This window comes from Vombatus ursinus, unplaced genomic scaffold (assembly GCF_900497805.2).
Source record: "Vombatus ursinus unplaced genomic scaffold, bare-nosed wombat genome assembly UNPS02014799.1, whole genome shotgun sequence".
NCBI lineage: Eukaryota > Metazoa > Chordata > Mammalia > Diprotodontia > Vombatidae > Vombatus > Vombatus ursinus.
In genome coordinates, this window is record NW_020954577.1 from 23,847,664 (window position 1) to 23,872,942 (window position 25,279).

The following is a 25,279-nucleotide window of genomic DNA, read 5'->3' on the forward strand; positions in this document are numbered from 1 at the left end:
GCTTTGTTAAAATTTAAAATGCCATTATGAATGTTTTGTTTTGTTTTTTAAATACCTTGGCCCTTTGTTTCTGTCTATGGTCTTCCAAGGCTAAATGGGGTTGCTGGGTGAAAGGATATGAACTTTGGGGGGTTTTTTTTTTGTTTGTTTTTTAAGCCAATTGGGGTTAAGTGACTTGCCCAGGATCACACAGCTAGTAAGTGTCAAGTGTTTGCTCTGAGGCCACATTTGAACTCAGGTCCTCCTGACTTCAGGGCCAGTGCTCTATCCACTGCGCCACCTTTGGTTTTTAGAAGACTGGAAAAATGCAAGATGTTTTAGTCTTGTTTTCCTATGGTCCCACCAAAAAGGTTCCATTTTTTAGCATCATCTTCATCTTTTCTAATTTGTTGGGTGGATAGTAAAGCCTCAAGGGTTGTTTTAATTTAATTTTCATTACTCTTTATCACTAGTGATTTGGAGCATGATTTCATATGATCTCTGATAATTTGCCATTCTTTTGAAAACTATTAATTTATCTACTGGGGGAATGACTCCAGCAAGGTCTTACATGTCAATTAACTGTAATAACAGCTTGGATGTTAGATTAGTAGCATATATGAGGCAAATATTTGATATTATTCTATCTTCATTGAATTTTGTTTCGGTAAAGCTTCATTTTAAATAATTCAAATAGTCTTTTGTCTTTCACCACCAGTTCTCTTGTTCCATTAGGAATCCCCACCCCCCCAGACATAGTTGTGAAATGTATCTCTTAATACTTACTAATTTTTAAAATATACTCCATTTATACTCATGGTACATTTCTATACTATTGTGGCATGCTAGTTTAAACCTAATTTCCGCCAAGTAACTTTCCAATTTTGCCAGCAGATCTTATATAGGGAGTTCCTCCATTAATTTATGCTCTTGGATTTATCAAACACTAAGTACCAGATTTTTTTACACAGTTTTGAAATTAGAACAGATTAAAACTACAGAGCATGATCTCACAATTTCTTATGGCTTAAATTAAAAGCAAATCAACAAACATTTATTATGCACCTACTCTGCACAAAGAGTAGCAAAAGACAGACCCTGCCCTTAAGGAGCTTATAATCCAATGGGGGAGACAATGTGCAAACACATATATACAAAGCAAGCTAGATACAGGATGAACAGGAAATAATTAACAAAGGGGAAGACACTGGATTTAAGAGGGGTTGGGGAAGGCTTGCAGTAGAAGATGGATTTTAGTTGAGACTTAAAAGGAAGTCAGAGAGGTCAGAAGGCCAGTGGCACTGGATTGAAGAGGACATGCTGAGGAGTAAGGTGAAAGATCAGAAAGGTAGGAGGGGGCTAGGTTATGAAGGGCTTGAATGCCAAGCAGAACATCAATGGGAAGCCCCCGGAATTTATTGAGGGGGGTGATATGGTCAGATCTGTGCTTTAGGAAAATCATGTTACTAGCTGGATAAAGGGTGGATTGGAGTGGGGAGAAACTTAAGGCAGGCAGAACCAGTTACAGGTTATTACAATAGTCCAGGTGTGAGGTGATGAAGGCCTGCACCAGAGTGGGGGCAACATGCAGCATAAGAGGATAAGAAAAAGTTGTATTTGGGAGATGTTGCAAAGGTGAAATCAGCAGGTCATGGCAACAGCTTGGATATTGGGGGTAGCGAGTGGGTAGGCGGGGTGAGAGATAGGAAAGGGTCCTGGATAACTCCTAGGTAGTGAGCCTGAGGGACTGGAGGATGGTGTTGCCTCCTACAGTAACAGGGGAAGGGGAGGGGAGGCGACAGATAACGAATTCCCTTTTGGACATGTTGAATTTAAGATGCCTACCAGACATCCAATTTGGGATCTCTTGAAGACAGTTGAAAACGCAAGACTGGAGATAAGCCCAAAGTTAGGGTCAGGATAAGTAGATTTGAGAATCATCAGCATCGAGAAGAGAAGAAAAGACGGCCCAGGACAGAAACCTGACAGACACCTACAGTTAGGGAGCATGATCTGGATGAAGATCCAGCAAAGAAGTCAGAGAAAGAGCAGTCAGATACTTAGGAGGAAAACCAGGAGAGAGCAGTTGCCCAACTACCTAGAGAAGAGAGTATCAAGGAGCAAAGTGAGCGACAGTGTTCAAGGCTGCAGAGAGGTCAAAGAGAATGAGCACTGAGCTGCCACTGGACCTAGCAATTAAGAGCTCATTATAGCAACTTTGGAGAGACCAGTTTTGGTGGAACGATGAGATCAGAAGCCAGATTGTAAGGGATTAAGAACAGAGTAAGAGGTGACAAAATGGAGGCAAGTTCCAGATTCCGGGTTTCCACTGATATGTAAAGATGTGTGGCAGGTGTAAAAAAGTAAAAAAGATGTACCAATAAACTGCCGTATTTCATCGCATAATTGTAGTAGTTTTTAAGCCAATTTTTTGCAAACAAAAAAAAAGAGGGGTACAACCATTATGAGCTTTCTTTCTTTTTAAAAATTGTGCCAGTATTACTTAAAAATCATTTATCACTAAACTGTATGGTGCAAAATTAGACTGCACAGAATACTTGTGAATGTACCTCAAAATTGAATACTGACAATGTACATGCACTAAAAATTCTAGGCTCACAGCTGGCAATGCATGAGAGATAAATGTGTATCCATATGCTACAGGGTGTGACAATTATGCAGTGAAATATGGTATTTTACTGAAATGTATGTTATTATGAATGAGTCGTCTGAAACCATTTCCAGGAATTTTAACCAAATGTCTTTCAGTGGCACTTTTCAACCCATTTTCAGTGTCTTATTTTCTGATAAAGAGCAAAACTAATGGTGGTTTAACCAAGTTTTAGTACCACATGTCTTAACAATTATCTTAATCCTTTAAGAAATTTAAATGTTCTACCTCTCTAAAAAGTTCCTTTTAAAAGGTTTTATTCTCTAAATAGGCCAACAACCAATTCTGATTACTGCTGCATAATACATTCTCAATCAGCATGTCAGCATTATATTTCAGATCTGAATCTGACTATTGCCTGAAAAGGGACAAAAACCTTATTTGTTAAAACTACTGGAATGAGTAATGAAACACTGGTAACAATACTAGATAGATTAAAAAAAAGTTCTTAGAAATTCAATATAAATTCAAGTATTAATAGGACAATTTACACTATTATGTGGGTCAATATGTCCAATAAGCTCTTACTCCTTTATAACAGAAAAACCCACAATCAATTCTGTTAAAGGGGAAAGGGTTGCTAAATGGTTGGGCCAGCAACTGAAAGCTGTTTTAAGGTTTGATAAAGTAAAACATTGCAATGTTTGGAGAACAGGGAAAGATGGTACATGAGGAAGAAGGCTAGAAAAAAAAACCCACTAGCCAGAGCCACTTGAGTAGGAAGAGAAGCAGGGATAAAGAGAATAAATCAAGCAGAGCTAGAGCTGTTAAAGCAATCTGGGGACCTTATTCAGGCTCACGAAAATTCCTAACCTTACGGTAAGGTTTATTATCTTAGTAACATTACTGTGCTATTAAGAAAGTCTGTATTTTCACATCAACGAAATAATGGTAGAGATGTTGCTGCCACCAATTCCTTCCACGTTACTACGGATAATTCAGTAAAACGTCAATTTTGCCTCCACTAATTGGTGCCGTAACTAATTTGAAGCAGAGTAGGCTAAGCTATGGAAGTAGTATTCAGTATCAAGACATTGTGGAACTTAATCACAATTCAACATTAAATGCCTATGTATAAGTCACAGTAATAGGCTGTGAGGGCAAAACAAAACAAAACTAGTCCCTATTTGCCCTCAAGAAGTTTAGATTATCATGGCCTAATAGATAACATGCTGGACTTGGAGCCAAAGAATTGGCTTAAAATTATGCCTGACATTTGCCAGCTGCATGGCCTTAGGTAAATCACTTAATCTTTCTAAACCTCAGCTTTCCAATCTGTAAAATGAAAATAATTAATACTTGTAGGACCTGTTTTGAGGCTCAAATAAAATAATGTATCTAAAGCACCTTCAGCGTGCTTGCTATATAAATGCCAATTAACACCATCATCATAAAAATAATTTTAGGAAGGAAAGAGCACTAACAAAGATCAGGAAGGAGCAGCACTTGAGCTGTGCCTTGAAAGAAGATCAAGGATCGAAAGGTAGAGATAAAAACAAAATGATTCAAGGCAAGGAGGAAGATTTCTGATAATGAAGAGATCAAAAGATACATTTTCAGTTTTTAAGGCTTAGCTAATATTGTCTGGTCTGGCAGGAAAAAGGACATGAAGGAAAGTAACATGAGAAGATTTGGAAGGTAGGTTAGATCCAATTGTGGAGGTTTTCCCAGGGAGAATAAGGTCATTCGAGCAAAAATGTGACATGGTCAGACCTGTTATCTTGGGAAAATTACTTTAGCAACTGTGTCAGAGATGATTGGAGAGGAAAGAGAATGGAGGCCTACATAATTCAAGTGTAGTCTGCAAGAGAAGGCCTTGGGACAGCTAGGTGGTGCAGTGGATAGAGCACCGGCCCTGGATTCAGGAGGACCTGAGTTCAAATCCAGCCCCAGACACATAACACTTACTAACTGTGTGACCCTGGGCAAGTCACTTAATCTCACTGTCTAGGCCCCCCCCCCCAAAAAAGGAGAGAAGGCCTTAACTGAGGTGGGAACAGTTAAATGGACACAGTACATTGGCAAGTGTTTGGAGCTGATCACCAGAGTATTAAGGAGAATTTAGAAGGTAATACACTTGGTCTAGTTGAAGTCGCTGAAAGTACTTGGGATTTAACTACATTTCTTTACGTATACTCTACATCTCAGACTCTCCGCACATTCTAAGTGGCCTACTCCTTTACAGACAGACAGACACACACACACACACACACACAATGGTACAGGTACTGTAGACTGATGAGCTACATTTAGAACTGAAAAGGACAAAGAAAGCAGGAGGGATACATTTGGAGAACTGTGCAGTTCTTTTAGCTATCCCAGGCTGTTCTTTGATACAAAACGCCCGTGTAAAACACAAACATTCTCCAGCTGATACTGCATGGTTACAAATCTTAAAAAGATCATAATCTAAGCTGAAGGTGACCCAAAAGTCAATGGAAAAATATATAGTAGACACATGTAAGCTGTGACACTACTTCAATGTGACCTAAACCACCAAGAAGTGGAATAAAAAATACTATTTAGGAAATATGACTAAAAAAGAAGGTAGGTTGTTCATGTAGAGAGTAAGAGATAACGCATGCAAAACCTGAATGCTGACCTGGAACTCTCAAGAGTACCAGTAAAAAGAACAAGAGGTAGAAATCCTAGGGAAAATATGAACAAAACAATACAGGGAATGATGAGTTAGAATTGGTAATGATGGAGGAAACAGCCACATATTTTAGATCAGATACACCAAAGTAATATCAAAATTGTCCATGTCTAAAGACGGGCCCATAAAAGCCTACTTAATCCAGAATGCAATTGAAGTATATAGCAAAAACAGCACCTAACACCTCAACTAACCAGAATATAGACAAAAACAAGGAATCAAAAAAGGGATCCAAAAAAAGTTGAAAGGGGCAGCTAGGTGGTGCAGTGGATAGAGCACCAGCCCTGGACTCAGGATGACCTGAGTTCAAATCCGATCTCAGACACATACTTAGTAGCTGTGTTTTCACTTAACACTGTTTTCATTCAATCAAACTTACCTTTAAGGATAGTCCTTTAAAGTTTTTAGAAACTTCATCTGAGTTATCACTGAGGTGGTTAGTTTATAAATGTTTTCTAATACTGTAGTCTACTGGGTACACCAAATTCACTTTTTGTGTAAGAATATGTGCGCAGCGTCAACTAAAAATTACCTCTATTTGAATGTAAAGGATTAGTGCTTAATTTTAAAATCAGAAATATGTTATAACATACAGAGGTCCCCTCCTTGCTCCTCAAAGGGATGTGTATGACTGAAAATGGCAACAGGCTGATCACATACCAAGCATTAGAGACACAAGTGGAAGAGCACATCAGAACCCTTGAGACAGAAAAAAAAATGTACAGCAGTACTGTAGAAAGAGTACTGATCTGGCATCAGAGAACATGGGTTTCGCTTCCAGCTCTGCCACTTAGTAGCTGTGTGACAGGTCACTTCGCCTTCCCTGGGATTCATCTGCTAAATATGGAGGAGAGGGGAAGACTAAAGGATCCCTAAAGTTCCTTCCAGCTTTAAATTCTATGATCCTAAGAAAGACTCCTATTTTCTGGGATGAATCTTCTATAGAGAAGACACAGTAAAGAATGAAAAAGTACAGTACAAGTATGAAGGAATTATGATTTTTGTCAGCAAAGGGAATGCCCACGTGATGAAATCACAAAACAAAATAGAAACTTGTAATTCTTTAGTTTATGGATGGTATACTAATGCTAAAGATTTAGAAAGTGAACCCACCAGATAATTCACAGCAATAAACATACAATAGTTATTTCATATCACTAATAAAGCAATGTATGATATATGCCATGAGTAGCAATGACACTAAGATAACACAAGAATTCTCAAGCACTTTTTAACTTGGGCTACCCACTTTTACCAAGTGCTAAGATGAAACCTGCTACTTTCTATATAAGAAGCACTATCCAGAAAGGCTTTAAAAACTCCTGCACAGGAAAACAAGAAAAATGTTTAATTTACTTTCAAGACCCATCGAGACCAACAATTTGAGATAAAAATGCTTTAGGGAACTACGTACCTACAAATATTAACTATGACAAGTGTCATCTAGACATCCCTTACAAATATGATTATCTCAATGACCAAATTCTCCAAGGAATTACATTAGATAGCCTGCATTTGTCAAGTTCCCTGAACACAGTGAGGCCAAATACTGAATTCTTTGACATTTTAAAAATATCGAGTCAAGTAGGACAGGTTAGAGGTAGTTTTTCTCCATTAAAGATAGCCACACCTTTTTGTGTCCAAGGCCTAGAAATATCAAGTCATGTGCTCCTGTTCCCTTAAATACTTTAAAGTTTCCCTGAATGCTCACACAGGTTGCTCCATAACTCATTTCATTTAGATATAACCTATCTAATTTTGTTAACTCCTATGATTCCAAATAACTCATATAAAATGGAAATGTTCATATATAGTCAGTCAAAAAGCATTTATTAAAGAAAGTAGAAGTACAAAAGAAAGTAAACAAAGTTCCTGCCCTAAAGGGGCTCACATTCTAATGGGGTAGGCATGTAAATAACTGCAAAGTTACACACACATAGTAGATGGGAGGTAATCACAAAGGGGATGGCACTAGGCACTGGGGTAACCTAGAAAGGCCTCCTGCAGAAGGCTGGATTTTAGCTGAGACAAAGGAAACCAGTGAAATTAAGAGGCAGAGGTGAGGAGCAATAGCATTTCATATTCTTTCTATAGACAACCAGAAGACTTAACCCTCTAGCACTGACCTCCATCCTTGTCTTTGTTCAAGCTGTACCTCACGCCTGAAATATGCAAACCTGTCTCACCTCCACCTTTGAGAATCCTTAGCTTCTTTCAAGTCTCATCTTGGAGACCACCTCCTAATTGCAGACTTTTCTGATCCCTCAACTGCTTGTATCCCCAACCCAGTAAAATGATAGTAAAAGTTGACATTTACAGAGCACTTAAAACACTTTATGTACACTGTACAATTTAATCCTTCAAACAACCCTATAAGTAACACCCCATAGATGGTATTCCAGTTTATAGACAAGAAAACTGAGGCTGAAGCTTAATGGACTGAGGGATGGGATAAGGAAGCTCCTTAAGGGCACAAACTGTTGCAGTTTTGGCCTAGTGCCATTTACAAAGTAGGCATTTGAAAAGTGTTTGTTGCATGGAACCTACTCTGGGGAAAAAAAAAAGTGGTGATGGTGGTGAATCTGTTTCAGCAGTGCAGATGAAGACCCTCTTCCCCAACACTCCTGACTAGCACATGCAGGTCACTTGATTCTCCTAGTGATAAATGGAGTTTACTGCTCTATATAGATTAGTACCCTCTCTCTCATTTACCCTAACTTCTCATATTTTTCTTTAACAGGTAATAGTCTGCAGTAGCCTTCAGAATGTTTACTAGGCTTGCAATACTTCAAAAGTAAAAAATAAGCCTCCATATAAATCTCTTTTTTCTTTGTAAAAAATAGCTAAGAAACTCCACAATACTGACTCCCTATGTAAGATAAATTTAGGCTGTTCTCATAAAGAAGTCCAAGGAATTTGCTCAATAAAATAGGGCATGAGCTAGGTGGTGCTAAGAAATCTCATTATACAGAAATGTCTTATTTGCACCTTATATACTGAGCTTCTTAATTTAGCAAAGATAAATTAAAGGGTTATTGATGACACATTTCCCTCCTCTAAGTAGAGAGGTAGGGTCCTACAGGGACATAAAGTTGCATATGTTGCCAGACTGAGCTATGTTAAGATTATGTTGCCTGTTTCATTACAAGGAAGGCTATCGGGGAACTGAATTTGCTATTAAAAGGTACCAATAAAACTTTTAAAAAATAAAATGGTTAGCACATTACCGAAGAATCCTTTATTTTACAGAAAGGTTTTCTATAAAATATTCTAGTTTTTTTGTACAACTTTTCAGGAAAAACAAATCTACCGCACAAACCAAAATACTCTCATACAGAGACATGACGACAGTGCTATTTATTATAAAGCTTCTCTCAAGACAACATTCCTTGATGTATCATGGTAGTCTCTAAGTATTATTATGGTTGCTTGGTTGGTCACTTCCCAGTAACACCCCATTCATGTAGTATGCAAATAAAGTTTTTGGGGCTACATTTAATATGAACTGCCTTCCAAGTGACATATGTTTTCACAAAGTCCCTTACCTCCTCTCAAACCACTTCTACACTAAATCCTATCACAATATAACCAGCGGCCCCATGATTCTATTATAAGGCTGTCCTTCCGATGCCTACATATTTCCTATTTCTTACTCTTTTTCATAGTCTGTGATTCTATATGAGCCAAGACTCAATAGTTTCCAAATTACACATGCCTCCACAATACTGATACCCTATGCAAGATAAATTTTATGATCCTTAATAGCAAAAATAAGTATGAATATAAACTAACTTGAGCATTATTTTTACTTCTGTATGCCATTACTCCTATAGAAAAATGATTCCAGACAGATGAAGTTTACAGAGCAAGAGAGCTAAGCTTCGATTTCAATAATTAAGAAACAACAACTATAACAATAATAATAATAATATAAATACAACTCAAAAAACTCAACTTCCTGGGCATAGTGTCTTGCTCAGAGTAACGATGAATAAAATTTATATTGAAAGTTTCTAGCTTTATTTCTAAATAAATTGTTGTATAAGTAAAGTTCAACATGACTGCATTCTTTCAGTGGATATGAAAGATAGTTGGCTATGTCAGCACTTTTCTACAGTGCAGTAAAATGGAACTCCATTTGGAAGTCTGTAGTTAATTTTTTCCAACACTCTAGTGCCTCCTCCCTTATACATACGGAATTCATCTACAGAAAACTTCAAAGACAAGTGGTTTTACTACATCCTTACCTCCTCAAACCACTGGATTACATTCCAACTCCTATCCCTTTAATGCATGGGTACAGTTTAAAACCAGTTACAATTCTGAACCAGTTTACTTGGTGTTAAATAAACCTTTGGGCAAGTCTGCAACAATTATGTCTTCAATAAAAAAGCACATCAACTGACATTTCTAGCAAGCTTCACCACAAGGTTCATCATATAACATTTATATACACATAGCATAAGGTTCAACATTCTTCCATGGCTCACAATATTTTAAGAGGTGTTAGCTAATGTATTTCAAAGGAGTTTATTAAAAACTAATCTGAATGCCTTCTTCACACTTTTCACCTCTTGTCTGACCTCTAATTTTGTATACTGTTAAACAGACATATTTAGCAGAACTTCCCTCAGAACACTTAAATCTTGGATTTACATGGGCAATTAGGCCTTTTCCACCAATCAACAATTAGTTGCCAGTGCTAAATGAATTTTCTATTCTACCTAAGAAGTAAGGCAAGTCCCTAATTCTTTTAAATCATTTTAAGCTTCTCAAAAACTAAAACATTTAACTTCTCTACCATATAAATGGTACTTTGCATGCAATGAATGAAAGATGAGAGTCCATTCCTTCCCTAAGAAACTTATTTTGCTCTACAAAGTAAAAAATTTGTGGTGCTGCCTCTACTAATTACACATAAACAGCTGGGCTCTCCATGAAACACTGTGACAAGAAATAAAAGGTACAGGGTTTTACCACCAGATTATTCTGTTGTCCCTCTTCCTTAAACTATTCTTTCTGTTTCTAGGAAAAGTGGTATCTAAGTTTACATCTAGTTCAACAAATCAAATCTACAAAACACTTGTTTTTAGCTATTATTCCTCATTGTGCTTGATACAGGAGAAGCACAAATTAGTCTAATTTCGAAGAGTTTAAAATTGAACTGCAGAGGCAAAAGTAGAGAACTGCCTTGGCCTGTAAGTACAGTTGATTTCTGAATGGCTAGCTCCCTTAGAAAAGGCCTTACTTAACAGCTACAGTGTAATAAGTTGCCCAAGACCTCTGGTCTTCAAGAACTCTTTGTTTAGATATGGGACTTTTTGTTCAGTTACATAGCATCCATTCTTTAGTTCACCTATCCTAATTGTATTTAAACTTAAATGTGACTGCTTACAAGGCTGACATAGGCTGATTAAGTACATGAAACTTTGGAGGACTGTTTCTCAGTCTCCCTCCAAAGGCACTTTCTGAACTATGAAGCAGAAAACAGGTCCCTTTATCTTGCTCAGGACCCTGATATAAGTGACTTCTCACCCTACTAAGCAAACCAGACTCTGCTTCCAGTTCAGTTCTCTTATCTTCTTCATTTCAGTGCACCTTTAGCTCTATTGTAAAGTAGTCTAACCAGCTCCTCTAACATACAGTGATACTAGCTCCTCTGATTCAAAGACAGTCATATGACAGGCCCTAAAATATGTATCAAAAATATGTACCCTTTGATAAAATTAGTGCTTATTCTGCCAATTCCCAGAAAGGTGCTGTTTTGCTATATTTTCTTTTATACAGCAACCAGTAATACACTTAATCGTAATTATACAAATAACTTTTAAAATGATCTTATGCTTAAAACACCAATCAGCAAATATTTATTAAGCACTTACCTTGTGCCAGACATTGTGCTACATGCTGGAGATAAAAAGAAAAAGGGAAAACAGTCCCTGCCCTATACTTTAGGGCCCAGAAACAGCCTTTTGTTTGAAGAAAGTAATTCCTTCAATTTCATTAACTATAAGGCTCTCTTAAACTTTGGAAAATAATACCGTAAGTTAGATATTTTCAACTAACAGGTAAAGAATTATGAAAAGGTATATAATTTACTTGGGTTATTGTGGCTTTTTTTTTTTTTTTTTTAACACAGGAGGGAGGCAGAAAGGCAAGGACAGGGAAATAATCATTCAAAGTAAAAAGTATTTTCCAAAGCCTAAAAATGTATACATTATGATTTATAAAGTAATCATACTAATTTTAGGGTATGCTTTACAGTTCAAATTTTATTCATTTATAAGTCACCTTTTATGAAACAAAATCTGATAGAACACTACACTATTTCTATGACCAAATATATCGTGTCATTAAGTTTTTAAAGCCAAATTCATTTTTTTTAAAAGTACAAGGTAGGAAATAAAATAATGACGATTGCTTTAGGGCAGAGACACTGAAATTAGCCTTTGACTTAATTTCATTAGGCACACAAGAGAAACCGTAAGGGAGTGTGAAATTGCATTTTTGAGATCATAAGCACGAAGACAGGTATTGAACCTGTGATTTCATTGTTAACAGGAACTCCTCAAAAGGAAGATTCAGTACCTGCTCTGCAAGTTAGAGCCTGAGAGTTGCCCAGAGAAATCGAGACACTGGCCAGAAGCAGGACTTCTTATCTTCCAGACCACCCACCTGCCTCTCAAATGATAGGCACACAAAGAACATATAATCATGGGTTTGAATAAATAACCAAGGGCCACAAGTTGGTAACATTACTATGTACCCACATGCCTTTCTCAGCATACTGCTGTTCTTCTGTGACTATTTGTTTTTTTAATTAACCCTAACATAAAACTACAACTGCACTTTCTATAGTAGAGAAGTACTAGAAACAAAGTAGATGCCCATCAACTGAGAAACAGTTAAACAAGTTGTGATCCATGAATGTAATGGAATACTACTGTGTTGCAAAAAAACAATGACTCAAGAAAAACACGAGAAAACTTGTAACAAAGCAAGCAGAACTAGGAAAACAATGCACATGATGACAATAACAGGAAGATCAAAACTGAATGCTATGAAATAATAATGACTAAGCTTAGAGGTAGCTAGGTGGTGCAGCGGATAATATTGCTAGGCCTAAAGTCAGGAACACCCAAGTTACAATTTGGCCGAAGACACTATCTGTGTGACCCTGAGAAAGTCACTTAAACAATTATCTCAGAAATACAGATCACAATAGTACCTATCTTCCACGGCTGTTATAAAGATCAAATGAGATATTATTTGAACATGCTTTAGCAGCACAGTGCCATGGCATATAGCTGACATTTAATAAACATTTCCTTCCTTTCTTAGTCCCAAAGAAGGGCTTTGAGAAGTTATCCCACTCCTTCTTTACAGAAAAGAGAGACTATAAATGGGAAACAGCATGTACTGTCAAGTAATTTTGTTAAACTAAGTTTTCCCTTTTTTATTCTGTTATAAAGAATAAATCTCTAGGAAGAGTGGAGGAAAAGATGTATTGTGAAATGTAAATATTTAATACATACCAATTAAAATGCATTTAAAAACCCCTAAAGCTGCTTCCATCTGGTAGTCCTTCCAATTTTACTCTTAAAAATTATTTTAATATGTAAGTCTTAAATCTTTCTGAGAAGTAGGATGGGTATGAGCCTTAAATAAAACAGTTTATTCATGTCAGGTTTTAAATAATTTCATGTTACCTGCTCTTCTAAAAATTTTTAAACCAATTTTTTTTAAAAGAGAAAAATGTTAAGATATATAGAAAGGGATACAGAAAAATAAGTTCTACCAATTCCTTCTTTAAAAATCTTTTTTTGTAGAGGTTTATTAATTTGACATTTAAGGTCACTCAAGTTAAAACTTAAATGGTATCTTTCCCAAGTAACTGAATTGTGTGATTCTGATTTTAAACTAAAAATTGCTCTATTTGCAAATGAAGTCTTTCTCCAGTCCTTTTGCTGCAAGATAGAATGTTATAAATACTGGGTTATCAAAGTCTTTTATAACTCCAAAATTCTGTGAAATTGTTCCTCTACAAATTAATCTGTGAAGAATTTTCGTTCCTTCTTGGTCTATGTCTTGAATGGGTTATTTTAGACACTACTCACTTATGCTCAAGACCTTTAGAAAAAAAGCTTACACTTTCAAAATATTACTCTTTATATATGCTTGTTTAAAATTGCACCAAACTCTAGCTAGTATAAGACCAAACAAACCCCCTGAAAGGCGTAAACACTGGCTAATTGTTAAAAATTAGAAACCTCTAAGCAGAATAGTAGAAATAAAATAATAGTGCAACCAGGAGATCTGGTCTCTAGTCTCAACTTTGCCACTAACTAGGAGACTTTGGATTTGACTTCACATCTCTGGACTTCAGATTTGGGATGTATAAAAATGAGGCAAGTAGACTAGATGTTCTCTAAAATTATGTCCAATTCTAAAATTTTGTGAGTCTATGATTTTGGGATTCAGGGATCTCTTGAAATAAATCTACCTTTAAAGGTACCAAATTAGTTTCTCAAAAAAATTTAATGCTCAATTCCAATTACAAAGCTTTTACAATTTAAGCATAGAATACATGTTATTATTATAAGATTAGGCTAAAATAGTTTCATCTAACAGTGCCTGGTACTCAATAACAGTGTTCCACAATCTTAAATCGTATGTAATAAAACAACCCATGTCCCCTAGGAGTTAGCAAATCATCCTAAGCAGCAGTACTTATATTATCTTTTATGCTGAGATAAGGGCACTGTAGATCATGAAAAATGTCTAACAAGAAAGCTACATTTTTATTTTCAAAAAAAGCTGCTACTGTTTTGTGAAGAGGTAAAGTTGTGATATTTTTACACTATTGCCTAAAATACACAAGTGGTATCATTAATAGTATAGCAAAGCAAGCTCACTAAATTGACTGAAATGGATAATTATCTTCAAAATTTCCAAAGTTAAGCTAAAATATCTAAAGTCTATGAACTGTACCTTATACTTTATCAGTTATCTGCTATTCTTAGCTTCTTTTGGAAGAGAAATGGAAATTAAAATGAAAGCAACTTGTCCACTTGTTACTTTTCTTTGTAGGAATCCTTACCCGGATACATCTTAAAAAAAAAAAAAAAAAAAAAGTTTAAAAAAAAATAAGGCAAGTAGCAAACCTAAGATTTCCAACACCTTATACATATCTTGAGCTTTCAATTAGAAATTCTGGGGGCATGTCAACTTATGTAGTACACAGTACACTGTGGCCTTACTAATTCAGAATAAGGGCAGTTTGGTAGGTTACAAATAATTCTTAATGTACCACTATGCCTTGTACATAGTAGACCTAGGGGAAAAAAAGTGCTTCATTGGTTATTTTTTAAAAACACCATAATGGGTTGCCACACAGAGGAATCCAAGGCCAATGGCGTCAAACTCCAATAGAAACAGGGGCCACTAAATGATACATAAGGATCTCTATGGGCCACATATTTTTAAAACATAATTATTAATCTGTTTTATTATATTCTTATTTCATTAAATGCTTCCCAATTACATTTTAATCTGGCTTGGGCTGCATTTTGGAGTGTTTGGGCCATATGTGGCCCAAGGTGTTTGACATTCTGCCATGGCCCACTATCTGGCCAACATTTCACCTCTATGGTTCCTTCCAGCTCCAATCCTTATTAAATCCATCTTCAATTAACAAAATGGTTGGCAAGCAAATTAGTGTTGATAAAAATACCTAAGAAACATAGCATAAATATTTTCCAGTAATAATTTCCACTACTGACTTCTTAAATTTTAAAGAAAGAAAAACAAATGCAGTGGGAAGAAATTGAGGAGGAGATAGTCTTGGCAGGAGCCATGGCAAATCTTCAGAAAGGGAAAGTTTAAAGTATTTGCAAGCCTAATGATTTATTGGAATTTTGAGAGAAAAAGATAAACATAAATATATGTATAGCTATTCATTCCAATAGGGCACACTGAGTAACCATTTTAAGTATCTTTCACACAAACTGTGTTCACCTCAAAGACTAAAATTTAGATGGTTCTTATAGTCTTGAAAATTGTTTTTTAGAAAATACTGGAGATATAAATAGGGTTTTAGAACAGGTTTAAAAGAAAGCACTGGATGCCCACGACCAAGTTCCACCCCAAGTTATCCTCACCCTTGCCCCTGAATCAAGTGGTATATTATATTCTGATGAATCTATACCATTAGATCAAGACAAATTATCATGTGGAAGTATACTGCCATGCAAAAAAGACTGCCACAACTAAGAAGCAAAGAACTGCTATGATGTATATATGATTGAACAACTCCTTCTATTTAGGAAAACACTATAATAAATACTCATAAGAAGAAATCCAAGTCTTCAACAAGTAATGTTAATACATTTTAGGAAGACTTAATTTAAGTTCAATTTAGGTAGGAAGCCATTTGTACCGAGTTTTTATAATTAAAGTTCAGAACAAAAATTTAAGAGATTTAATTTTAGAATATATGAAAGGCAGTGTAGTGAAGTAGACAGAATCCGTTTTAAAGTCAGGAAGATGGAATTTGTAGACATTCAGTCTCTCAATGTACAGGGTTAGACTTTATGCTGCAGAGAAGGTGCAGACATGCATTGGTCTAAGTTTCCTCATCAAAGTCCCCTACACCAATGAATTCACAGGTACAGTCCCTCTTCTTATAATGCAAAACTGCTAGGATAGTAAACATTTTGGTTATATAGTAATAGGCCAGCCACAAATTATGAACTAAAAGGAACTCAATGCTCAAAGGAGCAGCATTATTTCTTCAAAGGCTGTACAAAAAAGTAATAAAGCATAATTTCAGAATGTTTTCTACAAATTTTTTTCTACATTTTCACACAATTTAGGAGCCTCCTTCTCAAATAATTTAAGAACCTTAATACAATACGAAAGACATAAATAGCAATTCAGTTGTTTGAATTTTAATATATAAGGATAGAAACTAAACCTGTGATTTCATTCCAGTTAAGGAAATTTCAGGTGAGATAACTCATTCTATCAATACAGGTCAACCCTTCTCCAATTTACAAGCTTAAAACTATCCTGTGGTCATACTATCCAGTTTGTGCCAGAGGCAGGATTTTAACCAAGCTGTAATTGGCTTCAAGGATAGCTCTCTAGCCACAGACCACACTACCTTTCAAAAATATGACTGGTGAAAAAAAGATTTAATTTCCCTTCCTTTCCACCTACCTTCCCTAGGCCACCATATACCAACCTAAAGAAGGTGATCGCTTTATGTTCACTATGAACCTAGATTTAAGTCTGCCAGAACTGCTGTCTCTCTTACTTATAAGGTTCCCACATCATCTTAGCTCTGCCTTCTTATTCTTATTATACACAAAAAAACTATGCTGAAAAAAAAAATGACACTAGACAGTCAACATTAGCAAATAACTATTGATTTTGTGCCTATAAAGAAATAACATCTATTTGACATGGTTTGTAAAAGCAGCTTTATTTTAGTCACATCTTACATATGGACATACATTATTACAGTAAAATTGTTCATCAAGTAGGATTTATAATGTGTTTATACAATGAAGACCCTATTAATCATATTATACTAATCATAAACTATGTTCTCCAATTTTCTGATCTCAAGATCTTTTACACTCTTAAAAATTCCAGAGGACCACAAACAGCTTTTGTTTATGTGGGTTATCTCAATCAGTATTTACTATATTAGAAATACATACCTTAGTATTATTATGAAAATACTTTTTGACCTAATGGACCCTTGTGAAAGGGTCTCAGGTACTCCTTGGGAGGGAAGGGAGCAGTTTCTGGATCACACAGAAAACTGGTGATATAAAGCATCAGTGGAGAGTGCCAGGCCTGGAGTCAGGAAGACTCATCTTCCCGAGTTCAAATCTGGCGCCAAATACTTAGTGGCTGTGTGACCCTGAAAAACCTGAATGGGGTCATGGAGAGTCAGACACAATTTAAAATGACTGAACAACAAAAGCTTAAGACAATGTTACAAGTTCCCTTTGACCAATAATCCTTAAGAAAATCCTAAAAGGTAGATAGGACAGGTTCTACATTTATTAAATGTTCAATGCTACAGGTCAGTAATTCAGAATAGGATTATTTGCAAGAGAATATAAACTTCTTAAAGGTAGGGACCATTTTATTGTTATCAGAATATTCCTAACACCTGGCACACAGTAGGCACTGTATTAAATTTAAATGTTAAATTTAGTGAAACAGGATTTGGAATCTAAAGACTTGAATTTCATTCTCCACTCTTTAATAACATATCTTGGGACATGTCACTTCCCTTCTGAGTCTGTTTCTTCATTTGTTGAATGGAAACACTACAAAGTCCTAATGAGGAAAGCACTTTAAATATAAGGTATTATTTAGAAGCACAGCTTAAATAAAACCGTTGCTGGTGTTTGTCCTAGAAGAGGACCATGACATCAGGAAGGTGATGCCGTGACTTGCAAGTAAACTGGATTTAAGTGAGGGAGGGCTGTGCAAAGTTACCAGCCCCACTCTCTCCTCCAGTCATGTGCGTCCAGTGGCAAGACAGGCAGCTTACATAAAACTGTTAGGCTAATTTCAAGCTACCTGTTCATTAGACTTTACTATACTATTTTCATAGGTATGATCCCTCAATAAAATAAGTCAAAGGGGGCTAAAATCCTCCATAAGGAGCACTAAGTAGAGTAAGTAGTGGTACACACCTCAAAAAGCATCTTCAATGGATTTGTACTGAGGCACAGTTTAAATTTAAAAGACTCTCCATAAATCTGGACTTTGCTATTAAATTACTTGACAATGTGAAAATTTGATACATTTCTAATAAAAAAAAGGCAGATTAATTTAAACAAACCTTTAATTTTGCTAACTAATGATTCTGTTTTGAATATAATTTACAAAAATGTTTAATGGAAGTTGTATGAAATTTGACACAGAAAATTAGAGAAATACAAAAAAAATTGACTTTATAGTTTAATATTAAATATGTAATTCATGTATTTTACATGGTTTTTTGGATTTAGGGTTGAAGATTAAGATATATTAGAGTTGTCTATTCTATTGAGTAATCTGGGTAAAAACTTCCTAATTTTTACCTTACACCTTCTTTTTCTAAACACTGATTCTAGAGAAGCAATATTGATAATGTTTAAATGAGTCTTAACACCTCAGCTATCATGAACTCATAATCCATGGAAATATTTAGAGTAGGAAGAGTCACACAGCACTAACATTAAGGTCTAAAGAAAAGTAATAGCTACTGCCACAGGATACAAATTAAAATGCTTAAAAGTCAGATTTTAAGTGAGTAGCTTTTACCGATTTCAATTTAGTTTATTGATAGGATCTCAATGGTACAAAGGTTTGTGACAAACCAGGTTATTCAATACCTACCTTCTCAAAAATAGGTATTATTCTGGCCACTGGAGGGCACCCACATTGACCAATAAACATATTACTCTCAACTTTACAGCAACCTGAATGAGAGGAAAGAAGGGCCCTCACACAAGCCATAAAAATTCCAACATATACAATTAGCCTACTTGAAATAAATATGATAATATGCTTAAAGGATGTGACACTGAAATTTCTATCCCTAAGAGACTATGGTCCTAATCAATCTCCCCAACAACATTTCCCCCCTCTTCTTAAAGGATGAAGATAAACAGTAAAACAAAGATGACAGATGAAATAGTATTAAGTCTCCTAGGACTATAAAAACTCTGGCCTGCTAAGCAACAAAAAACTTTCCTTTGTACTAGAACATTTATATTCCTAAATGTAGAGACAACTACGATGCCTATTCTCAATTTCATAAAGCTTTTTTGTCAGAGGGTGGGGGCAAAGCTTTAAAATCACTTCTTCAGATCTGAGCTAAGAAAAAGCTTTGTTCAAAACAAAAGTACTAGATAAATGTAGTCCAGTTCAATTAAGTTATTCTCAGAATTCAAACACTGAATAATTAAAAAATTAAGTGTTTCAGATTAACCCTCTCCTACAGAGGGAAATACAAAAGAATAGAAAGTTGTTTAAGCAAATAATCTATAACTAGTATTTTGCCCATATTTGCATCTACAATATTAGAAACAGCCAAGAGATTTCAGAAAAACCACCATGGAAATACAACTGAATTAAAAAACTGTTACAGTTGTCTGCTATAAGACAGATGGCTAGTATTTTACTAGGGGTCATTTGACTTCTATAATACAATTACATCTTGTTACAAGCAACAATTTTTATTAGATACAGTAACATTTTACTATTAGTTATTGTAGAAAGTTACTTAAACCCGATAAACCAATTCTTGTCTTCCAACAAAAAGCTTTTTTAAGTCCACATTTTATCAAATTTATACTTAATTTAAAATGAAATTCAGGAAGCAATTTAGTTGGGCTCTGTTAGCTTGTGACTACAGCCATCTTCTCCCTTTTCTAGTCAAATACACAAAGCACAAATTAAATTTTACTCCTTTACTGAAAACTAGCAATAAGTTACTATCTCTAAAACATAATGATGGAATATAAGACAGATTTTAACAAATGTGTTACTAGGTTTCAATATGACCTGATTGGTGTTCCAAAAAAAAATTTCAATTATACTAGCACATTTATATTCCTAAATGTAACTTAAGTGCCCATATCTATTCTTAAATTCATTAGGCTGTCCTGTCTGGGGGCTTCAAATTCACTGCTAACTGTATAATAATGGTCATTCTCAAATGTTTTTTAGTTCTCAAACACTTACAGTAAAATTTGGTATCGTTAGCCTTCTACTCCCAACCTTTTACCTGCCTCAGTATCTTCCTAACTCACCTGGAATCATCACGGGATCATAGGCAGAAGAATGAATGTTTGAGGAGGTCCCACAGTTTATTATTCCCATTACTAACACCAGTAACAGCTATTTTGCAGTAGGAGCTGGGTTCTCATGATTTCAACAAAATATTCATTCAAAAAATCATTAGGCACCTACTAAGCGGCAGATACTAGGAAGAAACAAACTAAATACAACAATCAGTGCTCTCAATGAACTTACTGTTTAATGGGGATGACACACCCAAATACGAAACAGATTACGATCTTGTCAAAAAGGTTTAGAAGGGAAAGAACTATCACCTCAAAGCCTTGGGGACAGGGGAAAGGGCAGAAGGGAATCAAGGTTCAGAGAGGTAGGTCCAAATACTAGAAATGTCTTGGACTCCTAGTACACAGAGTCTTAGACTTTTAAGTCAGAAGAAAACTGGTTTCAATTGGGGTTCTGACACCCATGCAACCTTGGACCTCTCTCTGAGCTTCAAGTTTCTTAAACTGTAAAATGAAATAAAATATCTTTAACAATCTAATAAGGTAGGTACTGTGTAAAGAAAGTGCTTTACAAAATCCTAACTATGTCATGGAGGATATAGTTCTACTAGGTCCCTAGCTCAATGTAAGCTCCTTGAGGGCAGGGACATTGTTATCATATCTCATGCTATGCATATGTTCTATACATAATACATGTTCAATGCTTGTGGGATTAAGTCCTGAAAAACAGCCAGTGTATGTTAAGCAGGAGACTGCAAAACTGGAGGCATTCCCAAGTATAGAGAACAAAACCAAAAGGTGAAGTGAGAAGAGGAACTACAATGTGAACCTTAATAGATCCATGTTGGTAGCTTCCACTTAAGACCCACTAATACCTCACTGTGACATGGAGGGCACCAAGTAGGAAAGGCAAGATGTTTAAGAATTAAACTCATAGGAATCAAATCATCAGAAAGTGACTAGGTAAATTTATTTTTGGGGGGGGGGCATTAGCAACCCATATAAGGCTATACAGGAAGGGGTTATAATCTGTCCAGAGTACCCACAACAATGAAATCACAATTTTAAAAAATAAAATCATCTTTGTACAAAATATTTATATACTCTAGGCTCACAAATACTAATAACTGCCTTGTTGAACCATGTTAGTCCTTTAATTAAGCCTCATTAATAACCTGATTTGGTTTTCTCTACAAAGTGGCAAAATGGTCAAGGTAATTTTTAGTTTGGGTCCTTTATGAGGATTTCAAATCTTAAATTTACTTCCCCAAACTTTCAGATTTAAGTAGCTTCTACATTTAACTTTCAGAAAATACATTTAACTTCAAACTTTTAAAAGTTCTTTAATGAGACTACTGCAATAACCTCAGAAATAAATGGTCTAATGCAGAGATTCTTAACCTAGGGTCCATGAACTTTTTTTCCTGGTAGTATTCTAATAAGTGTATTTCAATAACTAGTTTCCCATTGTAATCTTACATATTTTATGCATTTAAAAAAGGTGATCCATAGGCTTCACCAAGCTGCCAAAAGGGTACATGATACACACGAAAATTAAGAAATCCTGGTCTAATTTATATATGAAGGTAGTCTCAAAGAAACTAGAAGAGAAACATCAGTCACTAAAACCTTTGGGTGGCAATTTTTGCTTTAAAATAATGTATTAAAAGATTTGTTATTGTAAAGTAAAAATTAAGTCTGACTCAAGTACAAATGTAATTAATTCCTTAATTCAAGCAACCAGTAGACTGCACCATAACATAGCTGCCATCACAAGATATCCAATAAGCTTTTTCAATGAAGTTGAAGCAAAGAACTTGAAGACACCTGGAAGTCATCAAACCTTACCAAAGATTGTGACTGAAACGGAATAAAGTGATATCTCAAATCACAAGCCTACATGTAAAAGATAACTTCACTGAACTAAATCTGAAAAAGTTGCTTTTGACTAAAAGCTGTCTCAAAGAAACCTTTGATTACCCAAGTTTATGTCTAGTCTACAAAGCTCATTTCACTAAAACCACTCCTAGATTTCCTTTTGCGGACCTCCGCATACCAGCAGCAAGCCTCTCACTCCATGCACCACTCACATACTTTGGGGGAGGGGAGACAGATGTCTGGAAAATACAAAGTAGGGAACAATGCATATTTCAAGAGAGAAGAAAACGAAGGAAACCGTAACACAGAAATGCAAAGCGTTTCAAGCTGGAGAAAAATGTTAAGTATACAGATGATACATAGATTCTGTTGTGGGAACTTCCTTCCCAAATCCCTTTCGAAAATCTCTACCCTAGACAAAACATTGAAAGAAGTTGCCTTGTATCAAGTTTCGCTTGGTCAGTTTAGCAGCCGAAAAGAAAAAGAAATTCAACTCACCACAAAAAGCTTTAAACGTTTAGTAGTTACTCTAAGGACATAAAAGAAGTCCCTAAATCAGTTAGAAAACAAAATACAGTCACAAACCCTAATTGCAGATAGATATCAGATTCTAGTTGATTTAAACCAGTCGGGTAGTCCCCAAGTAAGCAAACCCTAAATAAATCTCGGCTGTTTCTGAGTTTGGCTCAGATTAAAAGTTGCTTGGTTTTCATGTTCCAGTGCCAGATGTAGCAGAAAAGCATCTCCGGTAGGAGTGCTGCTCAAATCCACATAGTAGTTAAAGACCACAGAGACTATTATTTTTTTAAAAAAAATAAAATAAAATAAAACTTTCCTTTCGGTCCTGTAAAGGAAAATACAGCCTTTAGCGAAAACCCCTTCTCACCTCCCAAACCTCACCAAGAGACCTAGGCTTTTTCCCTTCCCCACGGACTGCCAGCAAATAGGAACCCCTAAAACTAGACTGAAAAGTAGACAGTTCCCAGAACTATGGAGCTTTCCTTCCAGAAGAGCGGAACCTCCACCTTCCCCAACATGCACTGCTGGAGCTGAGGCTGGATCCGGAGACTGCATCCCCCACCCCACAAAGTGCTCCCCCGTCAGAAAGCCCCGCAGACACCCTGCCCCCCAATTCTCAGGGACATCGGGACTCCCCCTGCCGTGGTGCGCCCCTCTTCTGTGGAAACCTCTTTCCCCCCCAGAGCGCGCCCCCTCCTCAAGAAGCCCCTGCCCCCCCGCCCTTGGCGCACCCCCTCCTCTAAAAGCCCCTGCCCCGCCATGATACACCTTTCTCTTCCAGAACTCCCTGCCCCCTCCCCTTCCCGGTGGCGCGCCTCCTCTAAAGCCCCTGCCTAGTCCACCAGCGAAGGGAGGCTGGGCGCCCCCGACCCGGCCCCGGGGCTCCCTCCCGGCTCCCGGCGGGCCCTCCCGGCCGGCCGCGGCCCCTCGCCCCCCTCCCTAGAGGCGGGCAGCCCCATCCATGAGCCCCCGCCGGGTCGGGCCCGCTGCAGCCTCCCAAGCCGGGCCGAGCCGAACCGAGCCGAGCCGATCCGGGCCGGGCCCGCCAGCCACCCCACCCCGCCCCGCCGCCCGTCCCTCTCACTCGGGGATCGCGCCTCCGAGGAAGTTTCGCTCCGGAGAGCGAGCGAGCGAGCGCCCAAGCACCTCAGGGGAACGGCCGCCGCCCGCCGCCGGGGTCCTCTGGCCTCGGGTCTCCGGCTGCTGCCCCGCCGCGCTCCGCTCTGCTCGCTCGACGCCGCCGAGAGCCGCCTCAGTGCCAGCGCCCTCCGCCTTCCACCTCTGCCGGCTCCCTTCCACGGGATCCTCCTCCTGCCACGGACCGAGAGGCTTAAAATGGCGCCGCACAAGGAGCTCTTATACTGCACGCAGGAGCCCGTGTATCCTGCCGCCGAGGCCGCAGCAGCCGCCGGCGCCGCGCGGAGCGTTCCACTGCGCGGGGGAGGGAGGAGGAGGGGGAGGGGCGGGGACCCGAGACGGTGAAAATAGTCCCCACGCCCTGCCGCGGCAGAGCCAGCCGGGAGGCGGCCGAGAAGCGCTAGCGACGAGGCTGCCCGCGGGGACCGGGGCCGGCCGCCTCGGCGGTGCCCACACCTCCAGCCCAGTGCGGCGGCGGGGGCCGCGGCCCCGCGAAGCGTAGCCCACAGCGTGGGGGTGCAATGATCTGGGGAAGGGGCGGAGGTGTGATGAGGTCCGGAGCCTCCTCTTCCCGAGGTGGGAGCTCGAGACTAGCTCCTGGGAGGAGGGGGAGGGGAGCAGAGGGAGGGCGGCCTTAAAGGGGCAGCTGTGGCGTGACTGCGCCCCCCCCACTCGTCTTCTCCTTCCTCTTCCCTGCCCCCCCCAACCTGCGCGGACCCCGGCACACAATGAAAACCCAATACTCTCCCCAGCTGCGCCCCCCACCCCGTCCTGGCCCCGGCCCGCCCCCTTTTCCCTGCAAGGTCTAACTTTAAGAAGAAATAAATAAATACGCCCGCCAGCCTCGGGCCTTCCACCCAATGGGAGCGGGAGGCTCGGGCCCTGCGGGGCCCACCGGGGACTCCGCGCCCCCGGGGTTCCGGGGAGGGGAAAGTACTACTTTAACACAGGGGACTCGGAGCGCTCCCGGCGCCGGAGCCGAGGACGCGCCGCACATCCCGCGCCCCGTCCCGAGGAGGGCTCCAGCCCCGACCCCAGACGGGGGCACTCATTGGGGGTCCCCGCTAGCGCCGAGCCCCCTCGGCTCTTCTGAGAAGTTGAGCCGCCCGAGAGCAGGGGAGGCCGGGAGGCGGGGGTGCCGGCGAGGTGGCCGCGGGCAACCAACTCTTGCATCCCTCCTGCGCTCTCGGGGATGCCTCAGGGGGCCACGACCACTCTTCTTCTTTTCCTTCCTTCCTATCTCTCTTTATTCCTATCCTCCTCTCCTTTTAAGCTTTTCCTCTCTCTCTTCCTTTATTCCGGTCTCCCTCTCCTTTTAAACTTTCTACCTTCCTTTATTCCTTTTCCTCTCCTTTTAAGATTTCTTTTTCTTTCTCTCCTCTCTTTTAAAACTCCCTTCCTTTATTCCTATCTTCCTCTCCTTTTAAGCTCTTTTCTTTTTCTTCCGTCTTTACCTTATTCCTGTCTTCGTCTTCCTGTCTTCTCTTTCTTTCCTTCTTTTCTTTCTTTCTTTTCTGTTATCCAATCAGAGATTTCTCCGTGGAAAACTGTTTCGCATCCTTCACTTTTCCCTGCGCCCCCACCCCATCTCTCAAGTCCCACAGGCGACCCTTTTCTTTTTTT

At 38.5% G+C, this 25,279-nt stretch overlaps 1 protein-coding gene across 4 annotated transcripts in view; it reads right to left on the bottom strand.

Moving 5' to 3' along the window:
• Window positions 1-23,745, bottom strand: part of CTNNB1 (catenin beta 1) — a 43,551-nt gene extending 19,806 nt beyond the window's left edge. For 2 of the 4 annotated variants that reach the window (XM_027872228.1, XM_027872224.1), the window contains exon 1: window positions 23,666-23,745. The gene's annotated coding sequence lies outside the window, so the exon portion shown is untranslated. Of the gene's footprint in view, window positions 1-14,297; window positions 14,405-23,603; window positions 23,628-23,665 lie in introns of those variants that run through there. The other 2 variants (XM_027872227.1, XM_027872225.1) reach the window with 2 other exon arrangements.
• Between the last annotated feature and the right edge of the window lie 1,534 nt (window positions 23,746-25,279).